Source organism: Falco naumanni, chromosome 11, assembly GCF_017639655.2.
Source record: "Falco naumanni isolate bFalNau1 chromosome 11, bFalNau1.pat, whole genome shotgun sequence".
Lineage (NCBI taxonomy): Eukaryota > Metazoa > Chordata > Aves > Falconiformes > Falconidae > Falco > Falco naumanni.
In genome coordinates this window covers 2,141,346-2,159,103 of record NC_054064.1, presented here as the reverse complement: position 1 = coordinate 2,159,103, position 17,758 = coordinate 2,141,346, and the positions used below count along the sequence as shown (strand labels likewise).

Genomic DNA, 17,758 nt, shown 5'->3' with positions numbered 1-17,758 from the left:
TTTATCATCTTCAGCTGCAAGAAATTTATCAAAAGATCTATGTGGAACTGTGCTTGAGCTACAGGTCGTTTGCAGCTCATGTCTCACCATCACTCCCTCACAAAGCCATCACATGGCAGCCAGATCATACTTCCTCATGGGTGAAAGAATTGGAAAATTTGTCATTAAAACTTCCATCCATCACTTTGCTTTTCCTTCCACAAAGAGCAAGCAACACCTTGAAACAGAAATCAAACCTCCTGTTGGTATGTTGCAGTGTGTATTGTATGCTGAAAATCGGAATGATGTTGTAATACCAATAACTAAACCACGAACATGGTCTTGAGAATGCAAAAGTTAAATTCCTCCCTCCGTTCTAACAGAATTGAAACTTATTAATCATAAGCTCGATTTATAATCACTAATAATGTCTTCTGCTATGTTTTTCATTTCTAGAGGATTCAGCTGAGGAGAAACACAGAAACATTTACAGGAAACAATACCCTTACATCTGCAGAAGGATTAAATAAGAAGGCGTGCCCCTTGTTAGCTTAATGATCATGTGCTCAATATTGGAGAAAATATTATGGACATTAAAAAATCTTCTGATATTTATTTGCATATTTATAGTTACAATTATGTATTGTAACCCAGAGAGCTCAACTTAGACACATTGTAGTTTAAATGGGAAAGGTCAAGCAAGTACCAATTCAGCAAAAGTGGTATTCAGTTAATCTCCGTGCCCCCTACCCTTGCTGTAGCACCTGGACACATTTACATGTATTCATTCTGACAGACTCCTGTGAGGCAGGAAATTGGTTTTATCTGTTGGAAAAGCAGACTAAAGGATTTGTGCATGGTCACACAGTGAATCTATAAGGAGAAAGGGATTTAGGCATAAGTTTTCTAAGCTGCAAAAAGCACCCAAAGCCCTAGACTCTTAATCTACTTTTATTAGAAAGGCAAAAGCCCAACTAGAACTCAGGCTGGCCACTGCCATAAAAGATAATAAAAAAATGTTTGTACAAATACATTAGGAACAAAAGGAGGGCCAAGGATGATCTGCATCCTTTATCGGATGCAGGGGGAAACACTGCCACAGAGGATGAGGAAAACGCTGAGATACTCCGGTGCCTTCTTTGCCTCGGTAGACCTGGTGGCACTGGCTGACAACTGGCTGAACAGGAGCCGGCCGTGTGCCCAGGTGGCCAAGAAGCCCAACGGCACCCTGGCTTGTACCAGACAGTGTGACCAGCAGGGCTGGGGAAGCGATAGGCCCCCAGTACGCAGCACTGGTGAGGCCGCACCTGGAATCCTGTGGCTGGTTCTGGGCCCCTCACTGCAGGAGGGACACTGAGGGGCTGGAGCGTGTCCAGGGAAGGGCAACGAGGCTGGGGAAGGGGCTGGAGCACAAGTTCTGTGAGGAGCAGCTGAGGGAACTGGGGGTGTTCTGTCTGGCAAGGTGGAGGTTGAGGGGAGAGACCTTATTTATGCCTCTCCACAGCTCCCTGGCAGGAGGCTGTAGGCAGGTGGGGGGTGGTCTCTTCTCCCAGATAACAAGCAACAGGACAAGATGAAACTGCCTCAAGCTGTGCCAGAAGAGGTTTAGCCTGAATATTAGAAAAATTTCTTCACTGAAAGGGTCATCAAGCATTGGGAAAGTTTGCCCAGGGAAGCGGTTGAATCACCATCTCTGGAGGTATTTAAAAAACACGAAGATGTGGTGCTTAGGGACGTGGTTTAATGGTGGACTTGGCAGGCCTGGGTTAATGGTTGGCCTTGATGATCTCAAAGGTCTTTTCCAACCTGAATGACTCTATGAGTCTATTTCAAACAAAAGCAGATAAGATTAATCATCCATATTTTCTTAGGTAGCGGTCAGTTCTGAGTCCCTTAATGAGATGTATAAATCAGCACTTTTCTAGAACTTAATGAGGAAAGACCAGACAGGTCTTTCAGGTCAGACAGGTCTTTAAACCCACAGGGCTAAATCTCCTGGAATACATGCACATACCACTGCCTATATTTTTTTTAACTCATAAAGCAGATATATATATAAGCAATACATAAGGAAAATACAGCAGAATATCTTTTTCTCTACAAGAAATGAACAATGAAGCTAGACAACATTTTTTGTGCACTTAAAAAATTTTCAAAGGACAAATGCTTTTGATCAGAAGATGATCAGAGGGCTGGAGCACCTCTCCTACGGACACAGGCTGAGAGAGTTGGGGTTGTTCAGCCTGGAGAAGAAAAGGCTCTGGGAACACCTTATAGCAGCCTGCCAGTACTTAAAGGGGGCTTATAGGAAAGATGGGGACAGATGTTTTAGTAGGGCCTGTAGCGATAGGTCAAGGGATAATGGATTTAAACTGAAAGAGGGTAGATTTAGGTTAGATATTAGGAAAACATTTTTTTTCTGTGAGAGTGGTGAGACACTGGAACAAGTTGCCCAGAGAAGTTGTGGATGCCCCATCCCTGGAAATGTTCAAGGCCAGGTTGGATGGGGCTTGGAGCAACCTGGACTAGTGAAGGTGTCCCTGCCCGTGGTCCCTTTGAAGGTCCCTTCCAACCCAAACCGTTCTATGATATATACTATAGACATAAGGACTGAGGACAAATAAATTGGGGAAGCTTAGTAGCATGCTATGGAAAAGTAACACGTAATAAGAGGCTCTGTTCTCAATAGCAGTAATTATCACATAATGGAAGCCACATAGACAAGTAATATTTTGTACCCTTTGTTAAATGATGGGAATGTAAACAAAGATGATCTGGCCAGAAGTATTTCTCAGCCAAAATTCAGAACCTTTGCAATATCTCTACATGCTTGTTTTCTTCTAAAGGGAAAACAAAAACCCTCCCTAACACAGAGACTAACATATTCCTTTTCCAGGTTATTCACCATACTACTTGGGTTTCAGCAGGAGATAAAATAATCAGAAATATGTATGTTTCTGCCAAGCCTCTGATTGCATGTGTTAGCCAAAGTGATAGCATGGAATCTCATTTTAGGGAATGCCACAGGTTTTTTAAAAGTTCATTTGACTGCAGACACATTTAAAATGTAGTGTTGTAATACAGTAAAAATGTATATTATAGCAGCTATTGCACAGGATAACAGTGCGTGCAAGGCTACTGCCCTAAGAAGACGCACACACACAAAAAAAAAAAAAAGGAGAATGTTTCGGCAATACTATTTACTCAAGTTGAAGAAGCCTTCCTATGACCTTAAGGGGCTGCACTAATTAAGAATCATTTCCCAAACAGTGAATTCTGGGTACAAACATTGTTAATTTGTGCCTTTATTGAAAAGTAAATGGTTGGAAAACCGGTGCAATGAATCATTCATCTGTAATGGTGCCCATTTCAGTGTGTGGCTTCTGTACTTTGCATTCTTGAAGAGACAGAAAACCCTAGAACCAACAAGATTTGCAATCTGCAAGAACTTTGCTTTTGTTTATATATATATATATACACACACACACTCCTTCATTTGTTTGTTTTTTTTCAGGTTTTGTTTGGGAAGTTTTCCAGGTTTTTTAAATGAGTAGTACTAATACTGACTTGTATACATAGAGGTTATTTGGTTGGTGTGATTTTTTATTCTTAAATAAACTGTAGGAGTTTTACAAAATTAAAATCTGAACTAGAACAAACAGGTGGATGATTGTTCTCTCTGGAGGGTAGCTGAAATTAGGATTTTAATTACTTTTTGATCAGAATTGTGACTACTCCCCACAATCTCTAAAGAATCACAAAACATCTTTTATATACATGTTCACATTTGCAAGTCATTACACCATATCAGTTTCACACATTTTGATGTTTTTATAATTAAATAGATAATTCCAGAAAGTGACATGAATAGCTACGGCAAAAAATATTTAGGAGAGATTTATGTTTAGATCATGTAGAAGTATTTAGTTCTTGACAACCCACTGATTTAAATGAGTGCCTAAATAAAATTTGAATTCCAAAAATAATTTTGAGATAATTTTTAAGTGCTTTCAAAATTAAATCTTGTGAACGTTAAATGATACTGAACTTCTGTGTTTCAGATGGTGAACTTTTACTTAGCTGCACAACCTAAATCATCAATAAAAGTGCTTAAAAACTGCAGTATATAATCTTTGCAGTTACTGCTTAACCAGAACTGCTGCTTTTTGACGTGGCATGAGACCAGCAAAAATTCCATTGCCATTACCAGAGCTATAACAGTATCTGTGAATATACAAAAAATTCAAAAAAACCCCAGCACTTCTACTGGCTGTTTGTCTGACACATTCTACAAGCACAAATCTAACTTTCAGGAGAGGTAAAGACGTTGAAATTAAAAGCACAGGTGAATACTACATAGCTGTGGATAGAACAAGTTGTGGTGTTAGGAAGCAGCTTGTTTGGGCGGTCAGGCCCCAAGAGGCACGCTGTAGGAGATGTTTAAATCTCATCTATCAGTCCACCTTTCCCTGCTCAAAGCAGGTTTAAGGCTGCAAGAGTGAACTTTATCATGCATGACAGGAAGGTGAGTGGCTGCATCTGCACGTGGGTTTTTTCTTCCACTTAACAAAACAGATGCTGAGTAATGTAATGATATAGTAACGCTAGGCAAGATCCTTACAAAAGCAGCTTCCATTCTAAAAAAGAACGTCAGATTAGCTTTCTCTGCTAAAAGACAGTTTTTGTAAGGAAACTAAGGTGATAAAAAGCAGACAGGAAAGAAGGTTGTTCTAGCAGAGAAGATGGAAAACCAAAGTCTGTCTAGGGTCTAACCTGGCCTTTCACCTGTTGGTGCTAAGAATTCTGTCAGATCTGTAGCGTACGTGACCAGGAAAGGCCAGATGGGCAAGAAAATCTATAAGCCATGCTCAAAGGGGTCCCTCCAATCAATGCTGTACTCTATTTTCATCCAAAGTTTGCAGTTAGAAAGACATTCCCCAGTCGGAGTAATAGTCTCAACAGCTTTTTAATGACACATGCCAACACATCAGAATTTTTGAATAATTTCTTTCCCCTCCAAGGATACACTGTGACCACTGCAAAACTGTTAAATACAGATATAAATACCAGAATACCTAGCAGGTGAGAAAAGAGCCCCAGACCAGTGAAGAAATTCTGCAGTTTATCTGACAGACATGCCAGTAGCTTCCTGACAACTTGGCTTTAACTTCCATTTTCTTTCTCCCAGCGCCAAGTACCATATGCTAACTGTTACAGTGAAATGACACATCCCAAAAGTCTGCAACAGAGATTCTATATTTAAATTCAACTGTTAGGTGAAAGTGTGTTTTATAAAAACTCTAGGAAGCTCTATCCAGATGGTTACAGAGAAAAATCTATATCTAGGGAATTTGGGGAGGATAACAGGTTACAGCAGCATCACTTCTAAATTTGGGATTATATAATAGCTATTCCCTTTCCTTTCAGGTAGAACTAAAAATATTGCATAGTGCAGTGTTTGGTGTACACCATCTTGACTATTTTAGCAGAAATGAATTAATAAAATTGGTTTATTTGGGATTCTCCATAATTATTTCTCCCTGCATATTATCAGTCTCAACTTCTTACTTGAAAATAACCTAATGAACAAGAGTAAAATGTTAATACCTTTATTTCTACATTTTGTCAGTATAGCTTTACTTATAAGTGGCAGAAAGACTCTGGAGGAAAGATCTTTAACTGTTGGAATTATCAGCATTGAATATTTGACATTCTGAATTAGATTATTTCTAGCATGAGTCTGTTCTGTGAAGGGAGAGATGGCACTCAGGGAGCTGGTGATGTTTTTCAGATATCCAAAGCAAATGTCAGTCCTGACAGTACCTAAAGCTGCTCAACAAAGCTGTGACATTGGTACAGACTATGTGTCTTCAGGTTTTGGAGGAAATGCTTTAGAGTAGCTGAGAGTATTTATGAATGAATGTTGAAGAGTTCCTTAGTCTGGCTAATGACTGACTATTCCTTGTAAAAATCTCAGAGGCTGAGAACAGCCCACCATGGGAAAAATCTTCAGTTTGACAGTTTGCTCTTTAGATAAGGGAGACATCAGAACTCCAGCCCTGTGCTACTGATAGGACATCACGTATTTTCTTCTACAAATCTCTTTTAAAACAAACAGATAAAAAAGGTGAATGAACACTATTTTCTGAAATACTTTCAGAGCAGTATTTTCCCAAAGTAAGCTCAAATTTCTGCTGGCTTTGTTTAACAATACTGTTGATGTTATCATAATGATTGCATGAAGCTATTAAACTTCATGTAAAGTGTCCTGCAAAATTGCACCTCTTTATATACATCTGTTCACATCTTGTATTCACGTGTGCATACACATACGTGCTTACTACAAAGGGTATTTCACAAATATCAGCAAATTTCAGAGAAGTCTAGAGCTTTTTTACATTTACAAAACAAATCTCTACAGTTCATATGAAGGCAGGATGTTCTCAAAGCCCACATAAAGCATCCAGCAAAAGCAAGATAATGAAAAATTGCATTATGCCGGTAAACACACACGTACACACTCAAAGTGGCAAACAAATTTCAGAACAAGTACGTTGTGAAGCATTGCAATTGGGAAACTGTCAGTATGCTTCTTGTAGGGAAGATCGCAAAAGGCTGTCAATGAACAATGAAATAACACTGTCTTGAAAAAATAAACTTCTAAAGCTTGATTGAATTGACCAACATTTCTATTTGATCCAGTTACTCCTCAGCACAGCAGCAACCTCACACCAATCAAACAATAAAGCTACTGGTTTTCCTCAAATATTTGTGGGGTGGTTTGTTGGGTTTTTTTAGCAAAAGTCAGGCAGGCCTCAGTTCTGCTCTTCCTAAAAAAACTGAATTTTGCAGATCAGATCCAAGAAAGCTCAAGATAAATCTTTTAAGATTTGATGAGCAGACTTGTTCATTGGTGCCTGAGTTCCTGCCTTGCTGCAGGACTGAGGTTGTCTGTACCCACCTACCTCTTGTCACAAGGTTTTTTCCTGATCTACACCAGTCCAGGGTCCCCACTAGTGCGGAGTGAGAGGGGTTGGGGTGTACAAACAGCACAGGGTCAGCGTCACTCACTCCCTGCCAGCTAAGGGCTCTCTATTGATTTGTCTCAGTTAATGAGGTGCTGCAGCCTGGCAGAGTACATTTTTTATGAGCAACACTGGACCTGAAACACATCTTGTGTAGAGGAATACAAGTTCCCTTGTATCTGCTTATGTTCCAGTGTCAGGCAATCTACAAATCTGCCATTAATGTATACAGTTATTTAGCTATGCTATGCACTCAGCCCGAATCTAATTTACAAATGAGTGTCTGCACAAGGAATAGCCCAATTCACTTTCACTCAGTATAGGAGTGGAGATCTGCTTTTTAATGACAATTACCCTGAATCAGTGGTTTCAGCAGAAGAAAAATGGAGAAATTTTACTATGAGGTTCCAAACAGGCTACAGGGAAGAGAGATATTACCATCCACAGTCCCATCTATTACTAACTCATCTGAATCCAGCTCTAGACACCATTTGCCAAAAAAAAACCAAAAACCTTAAACAATCCCCATCTGAATGCATATTCACAAACATATTAAGAAAAAACGTTACACCGTTACACTGCCTTTTAGCTGTCGTTATTTTCAGGGGGGTTTAATCCCTCTTTCCCATGTGGCAATTTCTTCTAGAGCGGAGCATTACGTGCATGACTGTTCTGCCTTTATGCTCCTGCACTATTAATGCAGGATGCTCCCCATCTCCTTGATACAGGGCGCATTACAAGACCACTGCCCCCAATATATTTAACAGGAAAATAAAGAACGCACAGATTTGGTGAGTAACTTACAGTGATATTTCAGCCAAAATGTTTCTCTCCTCTCAGAAATATTTAACCTGTTCAGAACATTTGAGAAATAAACCAGTCCCTAAAGGAAAGCAAGCAAGCACCCAAACATGCCATCACACAACTTGTTAGATGTTCTGGTCTACTATTTTATTAAAAGTAAAATAAGGGCAAACCATAATAATCAGAACAGATAAGTTGACTGAACTGTTCACAAGCATTCAATATTTTTTTCCTTAGCCTGGAGAAAAGTTTTAAACAGATTGCTCTGTGTTCTACTGACAGAGATCTGCTCACTCATGGATTTGCATTAACATTAACTTCTTCATGAAAAGCTAATAGAATAAGTAAATAATCAATTAACATACCACCCACACAGCCATATAAAATCATGGTAAATGCAGTGGTATCAGCTAGCATGTATAGATACTTTACTGTGCCAAGACTGCTTGCTTTTTTTTTTTTGAAAAAATTACAGGAGAAAACAAACATTTTTGCCTAATTACTCAGGTAGACCATCATAAACTATGAGTTCGCATCTTTCTAGAGCAATTAATTTATAATTCTAGCTGTTCAAATGTGGGGTATGCCATTAGGAACCAGAACAAATAGAAATCATCCTACTCTGCTCTACCTCAAGACACCTCTTTGCAAGTGAACCAAGTAGGTCAGTGGCAGCGCCATTGTCAGAAGCCAATGCCAATGGTTCAGAGACTTAGGAAAGGTGGAGGGAAATGTCACCTCCTAATTCCATAACAAAAGGTGGTTAATAGCAACACAGAAGGTAGCATGTTAGCAATCTATGAAAGAAAAATGTTGGGATTTAGCTGAGTGATATAATGCCATTCACTACCACATTACTCAAGGCAGGAGACATAAGCCAAATAAAATGACGATGCACCAGTATTATGTACATCATATTATGCAAAAATATACACTAAAAATAATTTTAAGTTCAATGATAGATTTCTTGTCTGAGCTTTTCACCTTTTTTTCCCCAATTCTGTTTACAGACCTTTAAATTTCATTATTCTCTATAAATGCTGGTGTTCTGCACTCTTCATGCTCCTTAAACTTCAAATGCATAGTACTAGGTCACCCCCTATAAGTAATTTATACCTGTGTATAGAACTCTACGTCACAAAACCACCAGGGTTTCCTTCTGACAGACTGAACTTTTTTCTTCTATTTTTGTAGCCTCACATCAGCATTTATTTTGTTCCTCAATCATTCTTTATCCCAGACATTTTGCAATCAGGATCTGAACCTACTAACCCAAACTGCTAGGCATAATCTTGTTAAACATATCAACTGTTTACATGAATTTAATGTGTTAGACCACTAATGACAGCAGAACCATCCTAGTTATTAATTTGAAAACTGGTGAACCATCTTCATCAGTACAGCTCTAACCCTTAGGTTCCTTTCATAAACAAATGTCACACCAAGGACTAAAGTCTTTTGAAAATATGACACTTTTGAGAATCTGGTTCTGCGTGCTAATGCTAAGCTATACAGAAAACTTCAAGAGCAATTGACTGGTGAGAAAAAAAAATAGTACTTAGCCTATTTAATTGTTATGGCATTAGCTTTTATGATATTTAGAGAGCATCAAAGACAGAACATATCTGTATCATGAGAAGTGAAGCAAAACTGGAACTTCAGCAATATGATCAAGTTTAATTCAACGAACAACAATAGACAGGATAACAAAATATTCTATGAAGCAAGTTTACTCATCCTCTTAACTTTATTTGTGTAGCCTGAAATTGGATTCCATAGAAATGCAAAGTTTTCCAGATTGCTGAGATCTGAACCTTTATCTTTCCCTGCAGGCTATTTGTATTAATCTACTTTGCTTTGAAGCACAGAGCCGTTAAACTGTTAAAGCTCATTTAAAATGTGGCTATATTTCTATCAATGGACACAGCTACTTGAATTATAGATTTTAATTATGCTTTTTATACTTTGGAGATGCTTACTTAGAAATATGTGTAACAAAAGTATGCAATTAAAGAGCCTTTATTGCTGCTGATCAGTGAATTGCGTCTATATTGACAGCAAGATGTGGCTTAGTATTTAGAAGAATTTACATGGGCCACTTTTTATTACTGATTAATATGAAACTCACTCAGCTTTGTTCCCTACCTTTATTAGTATTTTGTCATGAAATCAATGCAGAGCAGAAGATGTGAATATGTATAACACCTTCAGCTTTAAAAGTGAGATACAAGAAAACTTTGTACTTGAGTAGCACCTAGCCTACAAAGTCAGTTAAATACATAACTGGTAAATTAGAATTTATGCTTACAATTTTATCTGCTATATACCTGACACATCTGGCTAACTTTTCCAGTTTTGTAAAATCAGAGCAGGACAGTTAATATCATGCAATATTCAATCATTTTTCCCAGTGAACCAATCAACGCATCAATAAAAGCCCCCTCACCAACTGAAAGGGCTGCAGCTATAGTTAGCGTGGTGTCAAGACTTCAAGTCTTTAAACAGAAAAGGCAATGCCAGTTACAGCTGGTGGAGGGAACCTGCTTCTGCAGTCCATTGCATGCTGCAGCTATGGGATGTCTACAGCTCGGGGAGGGGGGTGAAGAAAAAGAAAAAAACAAGCATAACAGGAAAATTATAAAGGTGAACTCCATTTCCATTTCAGGGTACTACTGAGTAGCAAGGAGCGTGCTACTCTCTGCTTTGCCAGAATTTGAATAAAACCCCCATCTTGTACCATCAAATACCCCTGGCAATAGAGTGGAGACAGATGCAGAGTAAAGTTAATTCTTACACAAATACCACCAACCTGACAAGATTTACACAGCAGAAACGACATGGGCGCATTAGGGAAGGCCAGGAAATAGGAAATGTTTATACTAGACAGTTATGTTCTTTCTTGAAATTGCCAATTTAAGCTTATCAGCATTTAAAAAAATGTTTGAAAATAGAAATTACTACAAACTGCTTCAGAGGAAACAAAGCGTGTTTTAACATCTGCCTCAAAATCGGTTCTAAAATCTGCACGCACATACACATATTCTCAAACTTCTATTTCTTTTGAGCAAAACTTTAGTTATATCATTGACTTCAGTGAAACTGATGGTTTAGAATATTATTTGGTATGAAAGAGGTGTTCAAACAGCCTGGAAAGGCCCTAGAGAAATGCAGCAAACCAGAAGAATTTAACTGCTTAGTGGTAGGTATTAGAGTGTGCTGCATTGCACAGCATTTGTACCTGCTCCACACAGTATCATCATCACATCACAGTACATTTGGACCAACACAACTGGGATGAAACTTCCCCCCTGATACACAAACCACCTTCCAATGTTTCAGTTTCCTATACAGAGTATTTTGGTTTCCAGCCCACTATGGATAGCCCGTAGACAACAGGATAAGAACAGCAACCAAAATTAAAATACACTGTGCAGTTTTTTTCTCTATATTCAGGTTTAATTTGGGAGTAGCATTGGGACTCCTAGTTACTGGTATTGTATGGAATTGTTCCTAGGGAGAAAAAAATTATCTAAGAAAATCAGATGTCTGAGCCATTTGGAGTGGTGGTTGGGAGTGAGAAGCAAATTCTTGACAGTCTCTGATATCTTGGATGCAGAAATAAATTCCTGCTCACTTTCAAGTTTTCAAAGAATTCTTAAAAATATGAAATCTTAATTCAATTTGCCATTGGTTTGCCATTAAGAAAGTATTTTGATGGAAAATTATTGATGGCTTAGTAACTAGTGGGGTAGCTATCACATTTATGTACTGCATTCATTAGTAGATGAAGATCTCATAAAAAGTAAATGCGTAGTCCTTGAGCACATTAGTTGTGAAGGCCACCTTCTACTTCCACCTGTGAGGAGCGTGACCATTCCTCATTTCACAGCAAGAGAATTAAATCTCCATACTAATGTTCTGAATTCCACCATTTGTTATCAGTGATAAAGACATATTTCTTTGTGTCAGAAATGAGTTAAATCCAAAATCCTAATCCTTTTGCTGGATTAGTCTCAGCATCAAGTCTACAGCAGACACATTTATACTTTTATATACTTTCCTCTGTGTATGCCTGTCTCTATTTAGAATGAAGACCAACACACCATTTCATGCTAGGCTAAACCCAGAAATTTCTGTAGTCAGACAGTTCAGACCCTTTGCTTTAACCGAAAATTGATTAATTCATCTGAGATAGTAGTTTACTACCACAGAAGACTAATTCACAGGTAACTCCATGTCATTTTTGCATATCATTGTTACAGAGATAGTGTGGTTCCTGAATTTCAGCATCTAATAAAAGCCAAAGGGCAAGTAACTAGAGGAGCTTTGCTCAGGGCATCTGTAATGTGAAGTCTTTAGTTTTGCTCCATTGTTGCATTTCAGCATTGATTAAAAGGTATTACCTAGACTTGTGACAGGAGAATAATTTAACGATTGTTTTTTTCAGCAAGGCAGAAAAAATAGCAACTATATTTGATTCCAAATCATATGCTGCGCAACACCTTCCACTGAACATTTTTCTAAGACCCAACAGGTGAGACATTCAGTGACATATCTCATGCAATTATAAAGTGATAGGAACTATATTGATTAACAGTGTTAAGCTGAAGAGGGAAACTGCTCATCTTTGTCTGATTGCCTGAATGGTGAAAGCTTCTCACATTCATTCTTAGAATCATAGAATCGTGGAATAGTTTAGATTGGAAGGGTTCCAACCCACCTGCCATGGGCAAGAACATCTTCCAGTAAAGCAGTTGCTCAAGGACCCATCAAGCCTGGCCTTGAACATTTCCAGGTATGGGACATCCACAACTTCTCTGGGAAACCAGTGCCTCACCACCCTCAACATAAAAAAATTACTCCTTATATCTAATCCAAATCTACTTTTTTTAGTTTAAAATTATTACCCCTGGTCCTATCAGAACAGGCCCAACTAAAAATTCTCTCACCATCTTTCTTATAAGCCCTCTTTATATATTGAAAGGCCACAACAGCGTGTCCCTGGAGCCTTCTTTTCTCCAGGCTGAACACCACTGACTCCCTCAACATTTCTCCATAGGAGAGGTGTTCCAGTCCTATAATCTTTTTCATGGCTTTCCTCTGGACCAGCACCAACAGAGCCATGTCTTTCTTGTATTCAATGCTCCAGAGCTGGATGCAGTACTGCAGGTGGCATCTCGTGAATGCCGAGTAGAGGGGAAGAACCACCTTGTTCCTTTGATCTGGGAAGAACAACTGATTCAATGAATGTAGTATGTCTTAGCAACACCAGGAAGCATGGGTTAGACCAGTAGGCAGTGCAGCAGACCGAGAAGTGGCTGAAGGGCAGAGCTCAGAGGGTTGTGACCCACAGTGCAGAGCCCAGCTGGAGGCCTGTAGCCAGTGGTGCTCCCCAGGGTCAGTGCTGGGTCCAGTCTTGTTCAGCCTGTTCATCAGTGACCTGGGTGAAGGGGCAGTGTCCCCTTGGCAAGTTTGCAGATGATACAAACTGTCAGGAGCGGCTGACACACCAGAGGCTGTGCTGCCATTCAGCAAGCTGGGGACATGCTGCAGAGCTGGGTGGAGAGGAGCTTCATGAAGTCCAGCAAAGGCAAGTGTAAGGCCCTGCACCTAGGGAGGAACAACCCCCCACACCAGCACTGGCTGGGGCTCACCTGCTTGAAGGCAGCTCTGCGGAGAGGGAGTCCTGGGGGACAGCAAGCTGCCCGTGAGCCAGCAGCGTGCCCTTGTGGCCAAGGGGCCAGTGGGATCCTGGGGGGCATTAGGAGGAGCGTGGCCAGCAGGTCGAGGGATGTGATCCTCTCCCTCTGCTCTGCCCTGATGAGGCCACATCTGGAGCGATGTGTCCAGTGCTGGGCTCCCCAGTTCCAGAGAGACGGGGAACTGCTGGGGAGGGTCCAGCGAAGGGCTACAAAGATGAGGAGGGGGCTGGAGCATCTCCCTGATGAGGAAAGGCTGAGGGAGCTGGGGCTGTTCAGCCTGGAGAAGAGCAGACTGAGGGGATCTTATCAATGCATACAAATATCTAAGGGCAAGTGTCAAAAGGATGGGACCGGCCTCTTTTCAGTGGTGCCCAGTGACAGGACAAGGGCCAACGGGCACAAACTGAAACACAGGGAATTTCATCTGAATAGAAAAAAACTTTAATTTGAAGGCAGAACACTGGAACAGGCTGCCCAGAGAGGTTGTCTAGTCTCCTCCAGAGACTTTCAAAACCCATGTGGATGCAATCCTGTGCAACCTGCTGTAGGTGACCCTGCTTTAGCAGGGGTTTGGACTCAGTGATCTCCAGAGGTCCCTTCCAACCCCAGCCGTTCTGTGATAGGTCATTAGACAATCTCCAGAGCAAAAATTATGAGCATTAAATCCATGTTCCCTTTCTATAATTAGAAACAAATGTATTGGGGAGGGGGGAGTGGGGCAGCGAGACAGACACAAATAAACTTCACATTGTGTCCTGCTGTTCTTGGCCCTCAGTTGTTTAGATGTCCTTCACAATAGCAGGGAGTACAATGGGACTCCAGTCAAGTGTGGTCCTGAGTTTCCCTTTACAAGTCTGGCCATGAAAAGCCAGCCTGCATCACCTTCTCAGTGTCAGTTGAGGCCTAAGCTCCTGTCCTACTAGCTTAAAATCTCACCTCAGTAAACTGGTGCTTTTTCAAGTCAGTGGCATTAGTGACCCTTATCAATCAAGAAGGCAACCTTTCTCATTTAGGCTGATTCTAGATTTGATTGGCAACTGTGCCGTGGTAACAGATACAGGTGGGTGTTACAGGCATATGGCTATACCTCTTCCAAATAATTTTTGAGCTCACTGGCCAACTTCAAACAATTTTCACCTATTTTTAGACATGTTAAACCATAAACTACTTTAAAACCATTTTTCACATTTTGTGGCCATAAGTCATAATGGGCAAAATAATGTGATCACAAAGGCACACCTGAAAATGACCCCACAGAGCTGAGTATGAGTGCCACTTACATTTAAATGCCTTGAATGCAAGATAAACTCCAGTCAGACCCAGCCATCAACCAGGAAACACAAAGCTGTAGGAAAACAATCTTCACTCTTTATGGCACTCAAAGAGCAGCTGGTTCCCTGTCATTACCCTGTGGGTATTAAGCTCAAGCTCTTTTCCTTCTGCCCCACACTCAGCAGATAGTGCTAGCAGGCAATCGCTCCAGTGGCCTTTCCACACCTGGATTGTTACCATCATTTTCATTTGTTTTCTGGCCTTAAGGGATGTTACTTGCCAGACTATCATCTTCTGAAATTACCGTTTTGTTAACGCATTTCAGGATGATCTCACATCAAAACAGAGAGGAGCAGCACAAGCATTTTTTTCACCGCAGATCAGAAACACAGATTTCACAAGGATAAAATAACCTCATACTAGCTAGATGACACCTTTCAACACAGCTATTGGCCACAAATGCATTTAATAACATTTAACTGGACCTCCCTCTGTTCCACCCCACCCTCCCTCTGAAAAGATCTGGCTAAGTTCCGAGACAGAGTTACAAAATTTACTTAACTAAATTTGACCTTTTTCCTACTAGTTTATTCCAATTATTGTGACAGAACCAGTACTTCTCAGGGAGATATAAATATCGATTCATGCATATCAACCATACATGGGAATTTCCAAAAATTCAAACCTAATTAGAAACTGGAGTCTGTCACCTCAGTTTTTGTTGTGTAGAAACTTGCCAAGTCTCTCTTTGTATTAGCATAAATACCAAATTAATACTATTTTATTGAATATGTCAATGATATAAAGTCTTGTAAACCAGCTCATGGTATGGAATGGTCATGTTTTAACATGAATAATAATATATTTCTTATTTACTTATTAAAATTAATAAAAATAATAGAGAACCAGAGAGAAATAGAGTGGAATAAGTGTGACTTGCATATAAAATTTTGTCTCCTGATAAATATAGACTAGGTACACAGAGGCATTTTAAAAGTGGAAGTACACTTATTTTTGTTTCATTTAAGTGGCTTGTGAACTAGGACATTAAACTTTAAACATTAATGCTCATCACACTCAAAAAAAAAAGTTTTGAAGTGTTTGTTGATTTTCTGTTTGTTTATATTTTCTCCCATTACAGAAAAGGTGAGAGTCAGGGGACTTCAATATGTTGTATTGGTATCTAACACTCCTTGATGGCTTTAGTAGCAAGGGCATGCATACCCAAGTCACACAGAACCTCAATGTCGGAACCAGGGAACAAGCACACATTTGTTTGTGCTCATCCAGGCCAAGAAGAAAGCAGTAAAAATAGACATAACTATTATTTCTTCAGGCAAAATTCAAAATAAACAGATGGACCTTCAAAAACAACCATATGAGAAATAGATTTATTAAAAGGAAAAGCAAATTTCAGAGCCAACTCAAATAAAAATATCTTTCAGATATTATTCAAACCCTGACATTAAAAACAGTTAAAAGACAAAGCTGTCTAAGCAGGAAATTGATCCTTGAGAAAATTAGCAATGAAACAGAGCCTAGTGAGTCTTTTAAGAGGCACAGGAAAGACGTGATCAGGATCCAGCTTTTGTGCCATGTTCACATGCTTCTTCTAGTCATAACTTGGGCACTGAACTCAGCACAAACTTCTTTCAGATTCCTTGAAAGTAAGGAGTTATGCACCACAGACTACATATTTTCCACTTATTCTAATTTATCGAGTCTTGTTGTTTGCTACCAAAAGCATCACTAGATATTTTATAAAAGAAAAATGGCAACGAACAGTTCTTTGTAGCAAGAGACTCACTACAGGTCCTTCACTTTTAATCAGTTGAAATTATTATTTTTTTTAATTTCCTTTACATGGTTAAATATGTGAAATGTAGCCAAAAGACTTTAATCTCCTTGTTAACGCAGATTATCAGTTTGGTTATTCTGTGTAATGTTGCTATAACCTATACTCAGTATTCTCTGTAATGGTTAAAGACATGGTTTAAATAAAATACAATTAGATTTACTCAATAAAACTGTGTTGCTTCTGTTTACTTTTTATTAAGAGAGCATGTTTATTACTAGGAAAAGCTGATATTGAGTTCCTAGCAAAACATCCAAAACTCCTACTAGCAGTCAGGGTATAAGTTAAAAATCCCAATTTGTTAAATTTCAAGAACTGTAATAATATAGTTCAGTATTTTAAATTAATCGATTCTATTTCCTCCCATCTCAGGTTCTGCTGACTTTTCAGAATATTTGGTAGAATGTGCCTTATGTTTTTGATTTTAAGTATAATATTACTCATACAAAAGCTGTATATATGTTTTTCCCTTGAGAAATTAACATTCATCACTTAAAGCCAGATGCCCTCTCTTTACGCATGTGAGACCTCCATACACAACTTCTAAATTGCTAGTTAGCTTTGTGTGTGCATTTTTCAGAGCTCTATAAATATCAAATTATCTGGTCACTAAAAGTATCTTCTCTTCTCAAGCTGCATAAATAAAGTAGAAATTGAGAGCATCAGAAGATGAACTGAGATATGGAGACATTAATGACCTTAAGAACACTATTATCCATAACAATCATATTGGGATTCTAGGGAGAATTGAGCAACAAGACATTATTTTGAAGTATTGCTTTTCTTCACAAGGGTCTCTGTTGGAATGAATCTGTAGCTACACAATAAAAATTCACAACCAGCATAATGACTAGTAAAACCTGTCGAATCAATCAATCAGAGCTAGAAGACAACTAAGAGTTGAATTCTGAGATACTGAACACGACCTTAAGTCAACGACAGTAGAAGAAAATGACAAAAATTCCTGAGTGAGTACATTTGGTGCCAGCTGTTCTTTTTCTGTACGGAAAAGGCACAAATACCCTTCTATACAAAGAATCATACATTCTAGTCAGTACTGCTGCCTTTCTATACAGAAAAGGTTTCTGTGCTCTTCAGTTCTTTTCTCTATTTAAGATATA

General features: G+C 39.2%; 1 protein-coding gene and 1 long non-coding RNA gene across 3 annotated transcripts in view; both read right to left on the bottom strand.

Annotated features, from left to right (window-relative positions):
• The window catches only part of BRINP3 (BMP/retinoic acid inducible neural specific 3), a 207,247-nt gene that overhangs the window by 161,595 nt on the left and 27,894 nt on the right, over window positions 1-17,758 (bottom strand). The gene's annotated exons all lie outside the window — the stretch shown is intronic.
• LOC121095801 lies at window positions 1,487-7,566 on the bottom strand. Its single transcript, XR_005830209.1, has 3 exons — window positions 7,554-7,566; window positions 4,056-4,059; window positions 1,487-1,589 (listed from the first exon to the last, which is right to left on the bottom strand). It is a non-coding gene; the product is annotated as an uncharacterized LOC121095801 (long non-coding RNA).